General features: G+C 45.0%; 1 protein-coding gene across 1 annotated transcript in view; it reads right to left on the reverse strand.

Moving 5' to 3' along the window:
• The window catches only part of EXPH5 (exophilin 5), a 76604-nt gene that overhangs the window by 30156 nt on the left and 24826 nt on the right, over positions 1 to 21622 (reverse strand). The gene's annotated exons all lie outside the window — the stretch shown is intronic.

Consider the following 21622-nt stretch of genomic DNA (forward strand, 5'->3'; position numbering starts at 1 on the left):
CAATCTAAGTTTTGCTAGTCATTAAAATAATCAAGCTGGTAATGACAACCTGGGATGAGCAATGATCGATAGTTTAATGATATGGAAAAACCAGAATATTCTAGTTCTTTTTTTAAAAAATATTTGTAAATGTTTACTTACTTTTGAAAGACAGAGAGATACAGAGCTTGAGCAGGGGAGGAGCAGAGAGGGAGGGAGACACAGAATCTGAAGCAGGCTCCAGGCTGTGAGCTGTCAGCCCAGAGCCCAGCACGGGGCTCGAACTCATGAACCGTGAGATCATGACTTGAGCCGAAGTTCGATACTTAACTGACTGAGCCACCCAGAATATTCTAGTTCTGATTACTCATTCATTCATTCATTCATTCAGTGTTTATTGAGCAATGTCCATGTACCAGTCCCAGTGTGGGCAGTGGGGATTCAACACTGAATATAACAGGGTCCTTACTTGTCCATCCAGTGGCCAAAGATAGAGTTAACATGCAGAGAAGAAACGGTTGAATCTAGTTTTAGATAACAAAATTCTCTGGGGCGCCTGGGTGGCTCAGTCGTTGAAGCGTCTGACTTCGGCTCAGGTCATGATCTCACAGTTCGTGGGTTCGAGCCCCGCGTCGGGCTCTGTGCTGACAACTCGGAGCCCGGAGCCTGCTTCCGATTCTGTGTCTCCCTCTCTCTCTGTCCCTCTCCCGCTCACGCTCTGTCTCTCTCACTCTCTCTCTCAAAAATAAAGCCATTTAAGGAATTTCTTTAAAAAGTAGCGAAATTCTTTACACCCCAAACCACAAAAGCGCACGGAGGAGCCCACAGGGCACTGGGATGTGAGATGGGAAGGGAAGGTGCCCAGAGCACAAGTGTGTCGGCCCCACGCCAGGCCCCAAATCCCACCATGCCTTCCTTCTCCTCCCTGCCCTCTCGTGCTCAGTCCTCTTTCCAATGAAAATGCTGCTCTAAGTCCTTAACTGAATCACTGGTGGTGATTTTTTTTTTTTTTTTTCAAAGCAGACGGTTTCGCTCTATTTCGGGAAAAGGCTAGAACTGTTTGGAAATGAAAGGTAGTTAATCCAGAGGGAGAGAGAGAGAGCAAGAGCGAGCGTGCGTGCCCTGGACGGAGGCAAACAGCAGCAAGGGGAGACTGGAGCCCATGATGTGACAGGCTGGTGTGGCGCTGCTGAACACGTCGGGCTCGTGGGTGGGGTCCGAGCTTGGGCAGTTCTGCCGTCTGGGGAGGGATGGCATGTGACTCTGCATCACCCGCCCCTTTATGCGAGGTCCTCTGTGGATCACAAGTGTGGGGGAGCTGGTGTCACTAAGTAGACGGGAGCAAGCCGGCCGCAGAGCGGCAAATCTGGGGTTAAAGGTGCTGAACCGAGGTGGCTGCAACCCACGCTCCTGCTTGGGGCTACGATACTGTCGTTTTACAAAATAATCGAGAAGGAAGCCAAAGGCCATCCTGCCCAGACTTGCATTTTGAAAAGCATCAGGCGGCAACGTCACGTCCAGCCCACAACATCCGCTCGGGGCCTCCGTGTGCCAATGCCGTCACTCCCCTGTCTTGCCACGTCCCTTCCGAACAGACTCAGAGACCCCAAGTGACTGTCCCTACCGGGTGCTGGCCGTCTCCAGCTTCTCAATACCTTATTTATCAGTGTCCCGCGTTTATTCACCACCTCCGCTTCCTCCCAGTCCTCCCCCATCGCTAGAGCCCAACCTGCAGCACCAGCCCCGACGTCGACACACCCACCTCATGTCAGAGGACAGCCGAGCTACCTGACTTCGGGATTCTCCCATCAGCGTGACTGTATCTCTTGGTTCTTATTAGAGCCTTGATGCAATAGGGACTCTCTTTGAACATAATCACACTTTGCTCAATTTCACCTCAAGCTCTCACTCTACACGTGCACTCACATCCATCGCTGCCTGTTTCTTCTTCAGCTTCTGGCCAATGAAGTCCGCAATCCCTATCTCTGCGGGAATGCTCATACGGTGTGAACTCTACTCTAGGAACTATGTCTCGAAGAACTAGCCCCCTTCCCTGTACATTAATTGAACTGAACTTTCTGTAGTTTCTGGTTGTTGTTGTTGTTGTTGTTTTAACGTTGATTTGATTCTGAGAGGGGGGAGGGCAGAGAGAAAGGGAGAGAGAATCTCAAACACGCTCCGCTGTCAGCACAGAGCTGGATGCGGGGCTTGAACTCGTGAACGGTGAGATCGTGACCTGAGCCGAAGTTGGACGCTCAACCAACTGAGCTATCCAGGCGCCCCCTTTATGCAGTTTCTAAAAATAAGTATGCAAAAGCAATGCAGAATCCTGGAGAAATGCACGTGACATAGAACGAAGCAAGAAAAACAAAATGCACGTTTCATCGACTATGAGCTACGTAAAATGCTGCACCCATGTAGACATAATGGGGGAAAAAAAACAAAACATCTGATCTCTTAGTGCAGAATAATTATAGATATCGTTTCTATCTTTAGCTTTTTTTATTATGTGTATTCAGTAAATGTAATATATGAACCTATTCTTTCTTTCTGTCTGAATTTTTATTTATATTGTGTTTTTTTCCATTAAAATTTTTCTTGCAGACAGAGGGGAAAAAAATCAGTTGTTTTCACAAACCTAACACAAACACTATTACCCATCTGGTGTGATTTTTCACATGGCTGTGACAAAATTTACTGAATATTCATGTGTGGAAGGCCTCCTACGGTACAATGCAGGGATATGATGCTGAAGAGAGCAGACACGGTTCCTACCCCATGGAACTCTCCATCCAATAAGAGGCAGACTTGAGCCCGATAACAACAGAGATGTAAAGTAACAAAGAGTGGTGAGTATGATTTATTCATTCAACACACGTTTGAAACTCTGGGTAAAGAGCAGTAAACAAGTCAAGTCCTCGCCCTCATGGAATTTACACCCTTTGGGGGCAAACAGTAGAAAAGTAAACAGGTGCTAGGAGAACATGAAACAAGGAGCCTCGTCTGAGGCGGGAGCAAAGATTCTCCTGCGAAGATGACACATGGCCTGAAGGTTGAAGGATGAAGGGGTCGCGGGCAGGTGGTTCTGGCACAGAGCTTTCCAGGCAGAGGAGGCGCAGCCATAGACCAAGTGCCCCCAAGGAAAGAAGCAAGGAGCTGAAATGAGGCCAGCCTGGCTGCAGTGTGGACGTGGAGACGACGGACCTACTAGCTGTAGGGCAGAGCCGAGAGGCGGCTGCTAGATCATGCAGCGTGAGCATGGGGTGAGCAGTCTGGCATTTAGTCCTGCAGCAGCAAGAACGCATTACTGACTTAGCAGTGGCATGGCACACGAGGTTCGCATTTTCCAAAGATCACCCTGAGCTAAAAAGCTTCTGCACAACAAAGGAAATCATCAGCAAAATGAAAAGGCAACCTATGGAAAGGGAGAAACTGTTTGCAAATCATATATCTGATAAGGGGTTCATTACCAAAATACATAAAGAACACATATAAGTTGGTAGCAAAAAGACCAAACGATCTGATTAAAAAATGGACAGAGGAGCTGAATAGACATTTTTCCAAAGAAGGCATACAGACGGCCTGAGGGCACATGAAAAGATGCTCAACATTACTAATCACTTGGGAAATGCAAATCAAAACCACAATGAGTTCTCGCCTCACACCAGGCAGAATGGCTAGTACCAAAAAGACAAGAAATAACAAGTGTTGGTGAGGATGTGGATAAAGGGGATACCCACGCACCGTTGGTGGGAATGTAATTTGTGCAGCCGCTGTGGAAAACAGTATGGAGGTTCCTCAAAAAATTAAAAAGAGAACTACCACATATGACCCACAATTCCACTTCTGCATATTTATCCAAAGAAAATGAAAACACTAACTCAAAAAGTACATGCGCCTCTGGAATTGTAATTGTATGGAAAAACAAAATATGACACAAATACAATTTTATATGTAATATGAAACTATATATGTATAATATATATGTACAATACAATACATACACAATTACACACACACAACGGAATACTGTTCAGCCATAAAAAAGAATGAAGTCTTGCCATTTGCCACAACGTGAATAGAACCTGAGGGCGTTATGCTAAGTGAAATAAGTCAGAGAAAAACAGATACCAGACGATCTCACTTACATGTGGAATTTAAACAACAACAACAAACCAAGCTCATAGACACAGAGAACAGATTGGTGGCTGCCAGAGGTGAGGGATGGGGCGGGGGGGGGGGGGGAGGCGTGGGGAAATGGGTGAAGGGAGTCAAAACCAAGTTCCAGTTCCAGAATAAATAAATCCTGGGGACGTCATGTACAGCACAACAACCATAGTCAATAACAGAGTAGTACATATTTGAAAGTTGCTAAGAGAGTAGATCTTAAAAGTCATCAGCACAAGAAGACAAGTTGTAGCTATGTGTGGTGATAGATGTTACCGAGGTGATCATTTTGCAGTGTCTACAAATATGAAAATCATTATGTTGCACACCTGAAAGTAATATAATGCTATACATCAAGTATACCTCAATAATTAAAGAAAATTAATTTGTTTAAAATAATTAAAGAAATAATTAAAGAAAAATAATTAATAGAAATAATTAAAGAAAAATAACTAAAGAAAAAACATCCCAGCTATAGGTGGGGAGAAGATTCCAGTGGAGAAGAGGAGAGTAGTCAGGGTAGTTGCAGGGTCCAGGAGAGAGAGGTGTTTTCTTAGACCAGGATGATGGTGGTGAAGCAGAAGAAAAGTAGAACGTGTTCAGAGCTACTTTGTGGGTAAAATTTACCTCCAAGTGCCCACCGAGTGATGAAGTGACTCTGGAGAGCTAGCAGTCAGAGACATGTCAAGGAAGATGCCTCAATTTCTGATTCACACAGGTGCACAGATGATGCCATTCACAGAGATGGGGCATACGTAATCTTCAAAAAAACAACATTATATATTGAACACCTTTACCATTACTCCTCTTTGGAGCAATCATGAAATATTTGCATAATATTCAAGCTAGCATGACTTCTGTAATTTATTTACTATTCCTCTGGTGAAGAACATGATGATTTTCCCTTACAAATACCGCTGTAGGGAACACCATTGTGAATTTTCAATTTTTGCAGTGCCTTTAACAGACATTGAATTATCGCGTCCAAGAGTCAATCACATTTTCTTTTCATTCTTTATACACCCTCCCAAAATGCTTCTCACAAGGGCTGCAGCATATTATTCACACCAGTGATGTACAAGATGGTAACTGGATACCTACAGAATACTACATGCTATTATTTTGAGTATTTTTATGTTCTGAATTTAATACTTTCAAGGTACCATGCTTGTAATTGCGGGCCACTATTTTTCTTTCTTTTGAAAACGTGTATTTATTTTGAGAGAGAAGGAAAGAGAGAGACAGAGCACACGTGAGCGGAGGAGGGGCAGAGAGCGAAGGGAGAGAGAGAGAGAAAGAGAGAGAATCCCAGGTAGGCTCCATGCTGACAGCCCTACTCGGGGCTCAAACTCACGAATGGTGACATTATGACCTGAGCCAAGATCAAGAGTCAAATGCTTAACCAATTGAGCCACCTGGGTGCTGCAGCTATTTTTAAGGAATTTTGTTTCCTTTGCTTAAAAAAAAAAATGCTACATTTCTTTGATGAGTAGGGAGGTTTGATTACATTCCCACATGTCTGCTTACTAATGACATTTTGTGTTTTGGCAATTGTACATTTTATCAATTTATGACAATGCCTCCCGGTTTTTCACCAGAATGAGGCACGTTTAATAAAACACAGACTCATTACTTTTCTTATTTACTCTAATTATTCCCCCCAGGTTTCTGACTTTCATTCTGATTAGGTTTAGGGAAGGAAAAACATAATCTGTGGATGTGCTTATGCTAATATTTGTCTCCTGTAGGCAATGAGAAATGAGATGTAGACAGTAGTACATGTAGATACATAAAAGGGCATGATTTCAAAGACACTCAGTGGCTTCTGGGGCACCTGGCTGGCTCATTCACTAGAGCGTGCAACTCTTGATCTCGGGGTTGTGAGTTTGAGCCCCACCTTGGGGTAAAGTAATTTCTACTTTAAAATAAATAAATAAGGGGAGCCTGGGTGGCTCAGTCGGTTAAGGGTCTGACTTTGGCTCAGGTCATGGTCTCACGGTTTGTGAGTTCGAGTCCCGTGTCGGGCTCTGTGCTGACTGCTCAGAGCCTGGAGCCTGCTTCACATTCTGTGTCTCCCTCTCTCACTCTGCGTCTCCCACACTCATGCTCTGTCTCTCAAGAATGAATAAATGTTAAAAAAAGAATTTTTTTCAATAAATAAACTTAAAAAAAAAAAAAGAAATGCAGTGGCTTTTAAAGCAGAGATATTCCAAAGCTGTCAGGAAAGTGGGTAAATACGTACAGCCAAGAGCCAGAAAACCCAAGGGTCAGGGATTAAAAAAAAAAAAAAAAAAAAGAAAAAGAAAAAGGCATTGCATTTACCGATTATTAAAGGAAGTAAAACATAAATAGTTCTGGCCTTTGAAGTGAAGAAAACCCAGGAAGGGAAGCTGTGAATGACATACAAGTCTAAACTCTCTAGGTACCTATAACTCAACTCCTTAATGTTTTACACCAAAGAGTCCTACGTCCTATAAAGTATAGTCAGTACTTTTATAATGGCTGACTGAGCTGCTTCTATCACAAAGAACACAACGGTAAAACCAGTGGTTTAGACTGATCTATTTACTTAAAAAAAATATATCAAAGCTCAACACCAGCAGAAAAAACAAATAATCTTAACCTGAAGACATGTCAAGCTTAAAAGGACAGTATTTTAAGTCTCAGCTGGCCTCAGTCCGGGAGAGAGAACATTCGCTTGCAGACGGAATTCAACCAAGTTCATAGCCAGGCAGGCTTCCCTGGGCTCTCCCTCCTCTACGCGGGCTTGTCACATACTCAGGCAGCCATGTGGGGCAGGCCATGCAATCTACGCCAACGAGCAGACCCTTGAGGCTTCCAGACGACAGGCACACAGATGAATTACAAGCGCACACCTTGCTGGCTTCGTCAGTCCGGCCTGACTCAACATATCAGGAGGGACGGGTGCCTACACTTGTAATCTGTTCTACCCCCAGGCTGATGAACTTGACTCCACTAAATCAGGTTTTTTCTTGCTGAGCCACAATCCCAGCCCTCTGCTCCAACTCCCAATGTTCCTTCCTCATCCCCACAAATCTTCGTCATCCCCGTGCTGCTGTGATGCCATTCGAGCACCCGCAGAACGAGTCTGTCCCCCGAGGTTCCTCCTGACGTCATGAATCTCGTCTCCCTTCTCCCGCTGTGCCCCTGCTGACCTTTCCAACTCATTTTTATTTTGCTCATCTTTACCCTGAGCAGACTTTTGTACTCATCTTCCCGGTTCACTTCCTACTAACATTTAGCATGTGCTCCGTGAATGACAGCTGTCTCTTTATGTTCCATTCTTGGCCCCGCACCCCTTGTCTGCTCAGAGAGTTCAAAGAGCACTGGACCAGGGTCAGGTTCGAGCTGGGTGATCTTGGCCAAATATTTAACTTTCCTGGCTTTATTTCCCTCATTTGTGAAAGGAGGTTGGATGATGAGGCAGACTGTTACAAAACAGGTCTGCACAACTCCTCACCTCCCCAAACTTCTTTCTTTGCCATGTGACTTTGTCACTCCTGTCCCTTGGATCTAGGCTGGCCTTGGGCTTAGAGCAACTGAAAGTAATTAAGAGGTATGGTCGGACTTCTGAGCCCAGGCCTCAGGAAGCCTCACGGCCTCTGCCTTCTCTCTGCCTCTCAGAATCTTGATTCTGGTGCAAAAGGAAGCCCGGGCTGGCCTCTGGGAGAATGAGAACATGAGCGGACCGGCATGGCCACCTGCCAGACCTGTGAGTGAAGAAGCCACCTTAGCCCATCCAGATGTAGCTGAGCCCAGTGGGAGAGTCCAGGCGAGACCAGGAGAGCCACCCGACTGAGTGCAGCCCAAATGGCCATCCCACAGAATTGTGAGCTGATAAACAGAAGTCCTTCTGCACCTTGAAGCCTTGGGATGATTTGTTATGCACAACTTAAAAACATAAACACAGATGAGATTATCTTGAAGATATCTTCTGGTTTCCAATGTACAGTGAAGGGGTGCCTGGGTGGCTCAGTCGCTTGAACATCTGATGTCGGCTCAGGTCATGATCTCACAGCTCATGAGTTCGAGCCCCACGATGGGCTCTGTGCTGACAGCTCAGAGCCTGGAGCCTGCTTCAGAGTCTTTGTTTCCCTCTCTTCTGCCCCTCCCCCACTCACACTGTCTGTCTCTCTCTCTCTCCTTCAAAAATAAACATTAAAAAAATTAAAAGATTTGGGGTGCCTGGGTGGCTCAGTCGGTTAAGCATCCGACTTCGGCTCAGGTCACGATCTCGCGGTCCGTGAGTTCAAGCCCCGCGTCGGGCTCTGGGCTGATGGCTCAGGGCCTGGAGCCTGCTTCCGATTCTGTGTCTCCCTCTCTCTCTGCCCCTCCCCCATTCATGCTCTGTCTCTCTCTGTCTCAAAAATAAATAAACGTTAAAAAAATTTTTTTAAAAAGATTAAATAAAATTAAATGTGCAGTGAAATGAAAAGACTCATTATTCCTACATCAGAATTAAATCATTAAGAAATATCATAAGTCTGAAAAGGGTCCTAAAACAAAATCTCATACAAAAAAAAAAACAAAAACAAAAACAAAACAACCTCGCCAATCTCTCGGTCTCCGGGTGAAGTTATAAAAATTAATCACAGCAGGTGCTGTGGGGCTCCTACTCACAGGATTTTGCAGCGATTATTGCTAAATCCTCACAATGCTGCGTTTGGACTTGATGTCCTTGCTTCCGGAGACTTCACTGGGCCCGCAGGCTGGAGCACTGCCCTGGGATGAGAACTCATGCCTTGATAAGCACGCAACTGCTATACGTTAGCTCAGAGTGACTTTCGCCAATGAAAAAGGTAGTGACGATAACCCAAATGTGACCGAGGAGCGTACAGGTGGGCAAACGTTGAGAGCAGACAATTCCCCTAGACCAGAAAGCACCAATTATACCTTCCGTTTTCTTGGCAGAAAGATCTCAAACATTTCTCAACACTGCTCCCTTAGGAGCTGCTCCTGCTGAGGGTATCCCTTCCTCTTTGTGCTATTCTCATTCCCCCTTTTCACCTCCTCACTCTCGCTTTTTCTCCACTTTTCTTATGTCCTCGGCTTCTGGACACCTATAGCTGGCCTTCCTGTTCACGAACCATCTTGTTACACGTTGTTCTGCTTTCCAGGCAGCCCAGCAGACTGATCTCTATCAACCCTCCCCTCTCGGCTTCATGGACCTCTTGCCAAAATATTTCCCAAATCCCACACCCTCTCCTGGGCTCGCAGGCTTCAACATCAGTGAACCCTAGAAAAAACTGTGCAACTGAATCCTGTACAAGTGGATTTGTCGCTTGAATCGTAGATCAAAGCAGCATTAAACTTTTCCTCCCACGCAGAAATTCAATTAATTTTTTTTTTGGTTTCATATTGCCCAGCAACCACAACACATAGAAAATCACAAACGAAGACACGGGGCGGGAGCTGTTTCCTGAGTCAGAGCTAGGACGTCGGGTGAATGTTATAATGGAGTCTGGATCAGGCTGTCCAACTAAGGACCTTTTCCAAACCCTGAACCCCAAGGAAACGCATTTCAGGAAAGTGAGCCCCTTTGTTTTTCTGCTCCTGAAAGGCGCACTTCCAGGCACAGATTTCTTATCGCTCATCTGCTAGGCAAAGCGTTAAAACAAACATTATGAGTTCTCAGCCAGGATGAGGCGGAGGAAAGAAAGTAAAAGCCTTTGTTCACGGCTGCACCAGCAGCTTCACAGCCCGGGGCCTGGCCTCCAATCTCTCTCTCTGGCTCTTCGGAAGATTGTTTTCTGAGAGCCTTTGTCCCTGACATCACAGCCTGTTGTTCGCTTCCGTCCACAACCATGACTCACGGAGAGGCAGGGATGAGAGCGAGCAAGCAGGTGTCTTGAAAAATGTGTTCTTGTGCTGACAGCAAAGTTAAACCGCAGAGGGAAGTCTGGAGGAAGGGAACTCTCAAAGAGAAGGGATGAACTGTAGCAACAATAAGAACAAAAACACGAACCTTTAGAACTCAAAGAGTGGCCGCAAAATAATGGCACCAGCGTTCAAGCCAAGCTAGATAATGAAGCCCTTTTAGGTTCCTTGAATGGCTGTGATTGAGATCACCCAATCTGGACTAAAAGGCGACCTTTTCTGTATTTCTTAAATGGGCCATTAGAGCCTTCCCGGATGTTTATTCCCACACGAGATGAAGTCACGACACAAAGAAGAAAATAAGTAGTCTAGGTAACAACAAGATGTGTAATTCCCACACCGGGTCACATCACAGTGAGTGACGTCTTACTGATCAGTCGTCCTAAAGCAGGTGCTGAAGGAAGGCTGGCTGTCCACTCTGAATCAGACTAAGTACCAAATTCTCATGCAGCCAGCCATCACGGCTTTTCTGTCTTCCTAGGTTCATCTTACCTCTTTTTAATCCATTCCATCCATTCCTTTTACCCAAGCCACCTGGGAAAGCCCGCCGTGTCACCTCTGATTTTGCAAATTATGCTGGATCACTTGTCATTACACCTGCCTGGCCGCCCACTAGGCTGTCAGCTTCTTGAGGACGGGTACCATGTCTCATTGTCTCGGCATCCCCAGGGCCTAGCACGGTCCCTGACTTAACGGTTGATCAATACGTACTTGCCGAACCTCTGGGGTAATGAATGAGTTCTACAAACTTGTGCCCTGGTGGCGAAGCAACTCAATCAACATTTGACGTAAGTGAGAGATGGGATCCTGGGTGCCAGTTAAAATTATGGGTGTAAAAGTAATTTTTCTATAATAACGATACAGGAAAGCTAGTCCTAGCTAACATTTCCACGGTGCGTACTCTAGGCCAGGCGTAATTACACGTATTAGTTCATTTAATCTTAGCAAGAATGGTGGTCGGTAAATATTATTATTCCATTCTTCCAATGAAGACATTAAAATACTGACTGGCTACGTTCAAGTCAGACTGCCTGGTTTGAACGCCATCCCTGATCTTCATGAACTGTGTGATTTTAACCACTTTGTGCCTCAGTTTTCTCATCTATGAAGTGGGGGTAGGAGTCATAATATCTCATGGGGTTTGGGTGAGGATTGAGCGAATTAATGCATGGAAGGCCCACACACCCATGCCTGGCAAAATGAAGGGCTGAGTGAGTGTGATGTTGTGAAATGTGTTGGTGGATGAGGAGTGAGGCTGGAAATGTCTATCACCTTCCCCAGCAAAACAGCTGGACGGCAGAAAAGAGAATCACCCTTGGGCTTTTCCTTTCCCTATAAAGAAGCTCAAAAGCATCAACTGTTTAAGGGTGGGCCACCTCCTCCTCCCAGATCTCCAGACTGGACGTAAGTCAACAGTGTGACCGCTAGAAAACTAATCTGCAGTGCAGATTTCAGACAGGGGGAGCATGCTGGGTCAGCTCCCTGCCGGTTACTAGACCGGCCCTCACACCACACTGAATGCACTAACACCAAGGTTCGGGCACACAATTGCTAAGACTGTTGCACATTTTTAGTAAAACGTCTAAAAAGGCTTACTTTTCTAAACTCTCCTAAGGTAAGCATCTTTGAACTGAAAATAGTCGGGTTTTTTAAAGTTTATTTATTTTGAGAGAGAGAGAGAACCAACAAGGGAGGGGCAGAGAGGGAGGGGTGGACAGAGAATCCAAAGTGGCTCTGTGCTGACAGCTCCAACTCAAGAATCGTGAGATCATGGCCTGAGCAGAAGTCATGTGCTTCAATGACTGAGCCACCCAGCCCTTGAGCTGAGAATAGTTTACACTTGTATTTATCTCATCCTGGATTCCAGTCTAACTTTAGAAAGTCAGTAGTCACACATGCGATTCAGCTTGGGTTTTTTGTTTTTGGCTTTTTTTTTGAGCACATACTATGTGCCAGGCACTGTTCTAAGAAGGTTGGGATTAACTAGCACACGAAAGAGACAGCCCCTAGCTTTCCTGGAGTTTGTAGCTAGCAAGTGGTGGTATTTCCACGGCCACTTCCTTGGCCCAAAGCACCGCTGTCTGTCACCTGGGTGACTGCAGGAACTCCCTCCTGCTCTCCCTGCTTCATACTCTGGTTCCTCTATCATTCGGGCTCCGCCCAACCGCCATTTTAAAAATGTACGTTATATCATGTCACTATGCCCTGCTTAAATCTCTCCAGGAGCTTCCCACCATCCTTAGAATCCCAAACTCCACGGTCTAGACCTCTGCCTTTTCTCCCACTTTCATCATGCGTCTCCCGGCTCCAGTCAGCAGCTGGCCTTCCTTCTGTTCCTTTCGAAAGCCACTCTGGTCCCCAATGGGCTTTGAACTTGCTGGTCCCTCCACCTGCAGCGTTCTTCCCTACGCTATTGCTTGGCCATTCATTTGTATCTTTTAGGCATTAGCCAAAATGTCACAGTCGGAGAGAGGCCTTCTGTGACCCTCCAACAGAAATAGTCCCTTCTCCCAACCATACTTTCTATCAAGGGACTTGGCCTACTTTTCTCTGTCTCATTAATCTTCTTATGAAAACACCCTCATTCATTTGCTTTTTTGTCAGTCATCTCCTCTGTGCTCCACTAAAGCAAACTCCATGAGAGCAAGGACCTTGCCTGTTCCTGTCTTCTGGAGTGATGTCTGACATAGAGTAGGGACTCCGTAAGCCCTTGGTGAACAAATGGATATGAATTTGGGAAACTCTTCTCTCTGCACCTGCATTTGTTCATCTATAAAATAAGGGGTTTGAATTAGAAGCTCCCATGGGTACCTTCCCACTTCTTATGATTCTAAGCATGTCTTTCCTAATGTTTCAAGGGAGTACAGCCTCATATTTAAGAACATGGTAAACAAATCTGTATTCAGATCTGAGATCACATAGATTCCAGCTCCGTGGCCCCTGGGGCTGCCGTGTTTTGGCCTGAGAAATCCCAACTTTTACATGGTTCTCATGTGTCCAGTGTCCTTACACTCCCCCCCCCTCCCCGCCCCCTCCATTCTTTCTTTCTGCTGCCTCTCTCTGGATCCAGCATGTGATAAATATAAACTAGAAGAGATTTTACGATTCCAGATTCAAACTGACAATACCTCTATGGAAGGTGAAGGTAACATTTTGGGTTACCTCCAGTACCTTCGTGATGCTGCTGAGCATTATGGGAACCGTGCACACCGCGCATCCTCCCAGGGGCAGGAAGTGGAGCTAGGATTAAATGGTAAGCTCGTGTGTGACAGTCACTGTGCTGGGCCCTTCCTCACGCATCATCTCGTGTAATCACCACAGGCGCTCAGGGAGGTAGGTGCTATTACAATAATAAAAAAAATGGAAACCATGAAACCCAAAACCAAACATGCCTGTGGTCATCCCATGGGAAGTCAAAGAGCACTTTGATCTAGCTTCAGACCCCAACGACTCAGCATGGTAGTGTGTGCTGAGTTATTTCCAGAGTGAGTACACATTTTTTTTCCTCAGGTCCTCAACTATTCGCCTCTTGGCCTGTCTCTGCACTTTCCTTCATGGCACTGGGGTGTCAGCTCCCTAACCACAGCACCAGACTTTCTGAACACACAGCAAGCAGTGACTAAATGTGTGTTGGGTAACCCAACAAATGAATACAAGTGAGTTAAAGATGAGAGTTTTTTGCCTTTGATTCCCACTTACACTTCTTTTTAAAAAATTTTTTATTTTATATTTGAGAGAGGGAGAGAGTGCGTGCGAGCACGTAGGGGAGGGGCAGACAGGCAGAGACAGAATCTGAGCTCCAGGCTCTGAGCTGTCAGCACAGAGCCCGACGTGGGGCTCAAACTCACGAGCAGGGAGATCATGACTTGAGCGGAAGTCGGACGCTCAACCGACTGAGCCACCGAGGTGCCCCCCCTTCCCCCCTCCCCCGCCTCCACGTATATAGAGATGTTCAGACATCTTTCCACAGAAACTTGTAAGGCAAAGGCTAATTCCAGTTGCGGGTTAGGATTCTACAGCGTAGGGAAGTTGCTTAGAGCTACAAAAACGGGCTTAAGTGCCTCTTGTGGGGGCTCTTCCCAGCACAACTGCAAGGCAGGTGAGAGCCAGTAAGTTCTGATCCACGGAAAGAGTATATGATCTCAACAGCTTGGATCTGCTTGCATATTACATTATTCATGGCTTCTTTCCAAAGACGACTGCATCCTAAGTTTGGGCCACACCCTCTGTACCGCTAGTGATGTAATCAGGTAACAAGACAGAACTACACTTGTGCATATCCGTGTGTCCCTCCTTCATTTTCATGCATAAGAACGCAGAGCCTGTTTTTTCTCTCCTATTCAGGCAATTTAATGCTAATTCTTAGAACACATCCTGCCAGGAAAAAACTACAGGAAGAGGAACGGTGTCAGGGGAGCCTAGGCAATTCACAAGGTTGAAAGAAAGCGATGCCCAGGTAGCTTTACTCCAGATAGAGGCAGAAAGGTCACAAGACTACATTGCCTGCACTGTAATTAATACCCACATAGATCGTATTCAATTTAATTCACCTGGTACCTTGCAAACTTAGCGATGTCAGAAAACCAACTCAAGCCCAACATTCCGGAAGTACCTTTAATAAACTTAATGCTGAAATATGACATTCCCTCTCTCCCTACCCCTACCCACGCCCTGACCAATTATGCAAGCCAGAACGAAAAAAGAAAGAGACATTACAAACAGCTATTCAGTCTTTGCTCTCAGGACACAGAATGGAGAAAATGTCCTGACGTTTCCCAAATGCCACCACCATGAAGAGTAGTGTCCCTGGGTCCCCATCTGGGATAATGGAGGTTCAGGAAGTCCGTGACTTGCAAAGCATTACCCACTGCAGAATTCAATGACAGGGTCAAAGCAAGTTTGATGCGGACATCAGTGAAGGCTCGTTGGTTTGGATCACAGTTTGTAACACATTTTCAAAAAGAGTTAATCCTTGAAATAACCCTTATCCAAATGGTTTCTGCCTTTTCCAAGTTCACTTTAGCAAACCTGTCTCATGATGGGTTTGGTTTAAACTGTTTTTCTCCATCTATCAACCTGACAAATCAACACTCCACATCTTCAGAAATTACTACAGAATCACATGGCAAAGGCTTTACTTTGAACATCTCCCCCTGAATCCCTGAACTAAATGTTCTCATTAGAATTATTACTCTGCTGATCAGTTATATCCAACACACACAATGTTTCATATGGTATTGTTTATCCAGAAGAGCCTATGAGGTTTTGCTTTTAGATGTAGTTACATTTATTTACCCAAACACACTCCAAAGAAGTACTCCTAGAATGTTTCTGTAACAAAATCAGTAGTGGGGTGAAATGAAGTATGAGAGGCGCAGTACAAATGCACGTGTCTACTCCAAATTAGGTAACTTGTTGATGGAAACTTAACATTCCTATGAAAGACATTTTACTGGTAACGTTGTTATGTGTTATTTGCTACCATTTTAACTTTCAGATTCTAGTATTTAAATTCTTCTTTCTTGGGAAGGGGCACCAGGGTGGCTCAGTAGGTTAAGCGTCCGACTTCACTCAGGCCATGACCTCATGGGTTCATGAGCGCGAGCCCCGCGTCGGGCTCTGTGCTGACAGCTGGGAGCCTGAAGCCTGCTTCGGATTCTGTGTCTTCCTCTCTCCCTGCCCCTCCCCCACTTGCCCTCTGTCTCTCTCTTTCTCTCTCTCAAAAATAAATAAACATTAAAAAATTAAAAAAAAATAAATTGTTCTTTCTCAATAACCAACCAAATTTGGGATTATTCTTCATAATGTCTTCAATGCTTTATCATAAGGTCTCAATGGGTCTTTGGAGAAAAGGCCTAAACAAAGCTTTACGACACAACAAAAATGATAATGTAACATTGGCGGCTAGTGTGTACTTGAAGGGAGTGTGTCTCAGTGCGTCAAGAAGAGGTACAGAATTGTACACAACCTGTCAACAACCCACCCATTTCTCAGAAATGAAGTGTCAAAACGTAATGAGGCAGTAATGCTAGGTGTATTTTACCGAAGAAAGGGGGAAATAAAAAGAACTGTTTACCTGGCATACGTATGTAGGCGTGGCCTATTCTTTAAGAACAATGACCTTAGATTTTAAAAGTCATCATCTGTTTAGCTTTGAGTCACTTAGGCCTCGTTTGCAAAAATGGTTGTTTTCTTTCAGGTAGGATAAAATAATGCTTGGCATAGAAGAAGAAAATTAGATGTCTGATTCCCTCATCGTTTTGTTTTGTTTTGCTTTGCTTGGAATCATTCCGGCTGCTCTATTCTCATCACCAATATCCCCAAATAGGACTCAACAGTAATGAATTAAGCATGGTGTTATCTGAGAGACATGGGCCACTTTCCTAGCACATGGGCGGTCGTGAAGTGTTGGGGGCCTGTCCCACTCATACACAAGGGGTCATGGGTAGTTGTGTTTTGGGTCATGGGATCCACAATTTTCCACATTCCTGGTCCTCATCAACTGAACCAGGAATTCGCTTGACCTGAAAGCTAAACAAGACAAAGAATGCTGCTGGGCCAATGTGCTCTATTTCGGTCAGTGATTAACAACTGAGTCATGTTCTTCCTCTTCACGTGTCTTGCAACCGTGATGGCAAGTGAGACAAACTGAAGTGACATAGCGTAGCGTCTGTGAGTCTTGAACAGACTGAAGCCATGGGGCTGAGAGGAAAGTGGCAACAAGAGATGACATTGGGAGTAAACAGAGACAAGCAGAGCAGCGTCAGGGAGCCACCGACCGATTGATTACCACCCCACTGTTTGGTGCCGATCAGTGTTCCAGTTTCTAAAGACTGGCTGTGCAAGGTGACGCTGTTCCTTGCGTCTCCTTACTGGCCCCGCCCCAGACTTCCAGTGAAGTGCCCAGCGCTAGGTAAACCAGCGCCTGACCCTTATCACCTTCAAGAGCATAACAAAAGCAGCCGCCATAATCAACCAATGGGAATCTGCTCAAAGGGAATTCTTCAGTGTTGGGACAGGAGATCCTAAGTGTCAACAAAACGGACTTTGATTTGCCATTCTACACTTTTTACTTTCTCTCTTTTTTTTCCTTTTTACATTTTTTTTTTTACATTTATTTATTTTTAAGAAACAGAGTGAGACAAAGCATGAGCAGGAAAGGGGCAGAGAGAGAAGGAGACACAGAATCTGAAGCAGGCTCCAGGCTCTGAGCAAGCAGTCAGCACAGAGCCCGATACGGGGCTCGAACCCACGAACCGTGAGATCGTGACCTGAGCCGAAGTCGGACGCTCAACCGACTGAGCCACCCACACGCCCCCTCTTTTTTTTTTTTTCTAATGACAAAAGTAAAATTACACTCAATACAGGAGACTTGCAAAAGCTTAAAGGAAAAAAAAAAAGTCACTCATCATCCCCACAACCAGAGACACTGCTGTGTGTGCAAATGTTCACCCAGCATTTTATTTTATTTTTTAATTTTTTTTAACGTTTTATTTATTTTTGAGACAGGGAGAGACAGAGCATGAACACGGGAGGGTCAGAGAGAGGGAGACACAGAATCTGAAACAGGCTCCAGGCTGTGAGCTGTCAGCACAGAGCCCGACGCGGGGCTCAAACTCACAGTCCGCGAGATCATGACCTGAGCTGAAGTCGGCCACTTAACCGACTGAGCCACCCAGGCGCCCCTCACCCAGCATTTTAAAGCAGGCATACTAGGATGTTACAGGGGGAGCCAGCCTGTCTCGGTTTTAGCTGGGGCGTGAAAGCAAGAGATTCCACACATCCAGGTGAATTGTGAGACCAGTCAGGAGAACTTGCTTGGTAGGATTTATTAAACCGAAAAATGAAAACAAAAACCAAACCAAACAGCCAAAGCCTTTGCCCTATGTTTTATTGTGGTTTTACAGTTTCCAGTCTTATGTGTAAGTCTTTAACCCATTTGGGGTTGATTTTTCTGTGTGGTGTAAGACAAGGGTCCAGTTTCATTCTTCTGTGTGGGGGTACCCAGTTTCCCCAGAACCATTTGTTGAAGAGACTGTACTTTCTCCACTGTGTATTCTTGGCACAAAGATCAGTTGACATACTGGCATGAATTTATTTCTGGGCTCTTGACTGTGTCCCATGGACTTATCTAAAGATCTATCTTTATGCCAGTACCATACTGTTTTAATTACTGTAGCTTTGTAGTGTATTTTGGAATTAGAAAGTGTGCTGTGATTTCATGGATATAACACCAAAGGCAGGCAAAAATAGATGAGTGGGACTATATCAAACTAAAAATTAGCTTCAGCTCAGCAAAAGAAAGAATCACCAGAGTGAAAAGGTAACCTATGGGATGGGAGAAGACATGTGCCAAATAACATCTCTGATAAAGGGTTCATTTCCAAAAAATCTAAGTAACTCTTACAATTTAACAGCAAAAAAACTAATAACCTGACTTAAAAATGGGCTGGGGGCACATGGGTGGCTTTGCTGGTTAAGCGTCCAACTCTTGATTTCGGCTCAGGTCTTGATCTCACGGTCGTAGGATCGAGCCCCATGTCAGGCTGTGCACTGACAACACAGAGCCTGCTTGGGATTCTCTGTCTCCCTCTCTCTCTGCCTCTCTCCCCCGCCAAAATAAATAAACAAACATTAATAAAATAAAATAAATAAAATAAAATAAAATAAAATAAAATAAAATAAAAATAAAAATGGGCTAGGAACTTGAATAGACACTTCTCCAAAGAAGACATCCAGATGGCCGACAGACACATGAAAAGATGGTCAACACCACTCATCATCAGGGAAATACAAATCAAAACCACAGTGAGATACCACCTCACAACTTGTCAGAATGGTTATTTTAAAAACAAAACAAAACAAAAGAAAGAAAATGTTGGCAGGGAGGAAGGCATTGGAACCCTTTAGTACAGTGCTGATGGGAATGCAAACTGGTGCGGCCACTGTGGAAAACGGTATGGAGGTTCCTCAAAAAATGAAAAAATAGAATCTGGTCCAGCAATTCCACTTCTGGGAATACATCTGAAGGAAATGAAAACACTAGCTCCAGAGATATCTGCACCTCCCATGTTCACAGCAATATTATTCACAATGGTGGAAAGCTGTAGAAAGAATTAAATTCCATCAACAAGTGGACTTTTTAAATGGGATAGAAACAAAAAAATAAATTTAAAAAAATACATGTGATAGAAACATAGAACGGAACGTTCTCAGCCTTTAAAAAAAGAAGGAAATTCTGCAAATGTGACAACATGGATGAGCCTTGAGGACGTGATGCTGAGTGAAATTAGCCAGACACATAAGGACCAACACTGAGTGATGCCACTTATACGAGGTTTCTAATATAGTTAAACTAATAGAAGCAAAGGATAGCACGGTGGTAGTGAGGGGGAGGGCTCACTAATTAGGGGAACCGCTAATCAAGTGTAAAATTTCAGTTCTGCATAAACGAGTACGTTCTAGAGATCTGCTGAGTAACACTGGGGCCAAAAGATAAAAACACTGTATTACGCGCTGATAATCTTAAGAGGGTAGAGCTCACGTTAAGCGTCCTTACCAAAAACAAGTCCAAAGCCTTCTTGTTAAGATTACAAGTCCCCTACCCCCACTGGGTCAGAAGAGTGGGGACTGAGGAGCCGTGAGCAGATTTTCTTCAGAGAGGGGGGCTTTAACAGCACCGCTGGGCTTTCATCTATGTTGCCGACAGTTTAGGGGAAAGGCTGCCTGGTGTCTGACTCCAGGGCAAGAAGACGAAGTTCCAGAAGCTGGTGCCAGCCGGCTCAGAGTAAAGGGAGACTGAAGGGAGGTTGCCCAGCTGGCAATCAGTCCTCACTTCCAGGGTTTCTCGGGCAGAAACGCTGTGTGTGTTTCCCACGGACGAGACATGAACCCCCGAAGAGGCTGGGGAGGTGTGGGGTTCTCTTAGTTCATTTCCACCAGAGCTAGCTCAAGAGGTAAAAAGTCCTTGGTGGAAAGAGGCTGTGGGCGAACCACTGGGCTCCTAGGGACACGGCGAGGTTGGGCAGAGAGCAGGGGACACCAGACCCTTTCACCAAAAGCTGCAGGAGAACAGAGCCTAAAAACCCCACGTGAGCTCGCAAGAGGCAAATGTAAACATCTGTCCCCCCAGAGAGTGTGGGAGCCATCCTATAGCCATCTCAGTCACCCCCACACCCCTACCCAAGCCTGTACTTCTCTGCCCACCCACCCACCCCCTACCTCCTCCCTTCAGGCCAGGGGGAGGTGGAGGCTTTGGAGGAAAGGGAGGATCATATCCCTGTCGCCTCTGGGCTTCTCCCTGATGCGCACAGTGAGTGTGCCGGGGGAATGGCTGCTGCTGGGAATGAGATCGGCATTAGTCAGGTACCAGCCGGTCTAATCACCACATTGACCTGACACTGTTTTGTGGCTTCAAGTGACCAAGGACTTTTATTACCTAACGGCGAGCAGAAAAGTCATGGGACTGGTCATGTTTTACCCAGTGGCAATTACAGGCAAAACCAGAGACGCTCTCTGATGATGTCCCAGGAGTCCGGCTTGGTCAACGTGACACTTACACGCATATGCGTTTTGTAACAATGCCTTTATGCAACAAATACTGTCTTGCAGCTAACAATTCTTACTTAGCATTATATTAAGAATGCTGTGCTACATCGATATTTTCTTATCATCCTATCTCGGTTCCATAATATATGTACCTACTCCCTTACTGTTGGATACAGGAGTTGTTTTTATTTTTTCACAAGCAAAATTGTTGAAATGCACATAGTTTAAACTTAGCGCTGTGTACCTCTACGATTAATTCCTTAGAATAATAAATTTGTTTGAAGTGGGATTGATGAGACAAAGGACAGACATGTTTCAGTGACTTATGAAATGTATCACAAAATTGCTCAGGAGAAATGTGATATCAAAATTTTCTCCAACCAGCAGATTCTCTATGAAGGAAAATTTCCCTATGTCTTTGCCAACATGAATTATTATTGTTCTTAATAATCTTTGCTAAACTGATACCTGATAAGCAAAAAAAAGAGGGAGGGATTCATTAAAAAAGGTCTGATTACTGGAGAAGTTATTATTTCGTATGTTTTTAAAAAAATTTTTTTTAATGTTAATTTATTTTTTGAGGCAGAGAGAGACACAGCATGAACGGGGGAGGGTCAGAGAGACAGGGAGACACAGAATCGGAAACAGGTTCCAGGCTCTGAGCCATCAGCACAGAGCCTGACGCGGGGCTTGAACTCACGAACCACGAGATCATGACCTGAGCCGAAGTCGGCCGCTTAACCGACTGAGCCACCCAGGCGCCCCTATTATTTTGTATGTTAACTGCATATGCGTGTGTGTGTGTGTGTGTGTGTGTGTGTGTGTGTGTGTGTTTTATGACTTACTTGCTAAACACCTTTGCTTATTATTTTAACCCAGGTGTCATGGAAAATATCAGCTCTCTGAAGCTCAAGGCCAAGGACAAAACGGATGTCAGAATTGGTAACTTCTGGTATTTGCTTCAGAGAGTAGCTCGCAGACGGGCCCTATGGCATCAAGCAGGAGCTCAGACTGGCTCCTACAACAGACC

Source organism: Panthera leo, chromosome D1 (genome assembly GCF_018350215.1).
Source record: "Panthera leo isolate Ple1 chromosome D1, P.leo_Ple1_pat1.1, whole genome shotgun sequence".
Lineage (NCBI taxonomy): Eukaryota > Metazoa > Chordata > Mammalia > Carnivora > Felidae > Panthera > Panthera leo.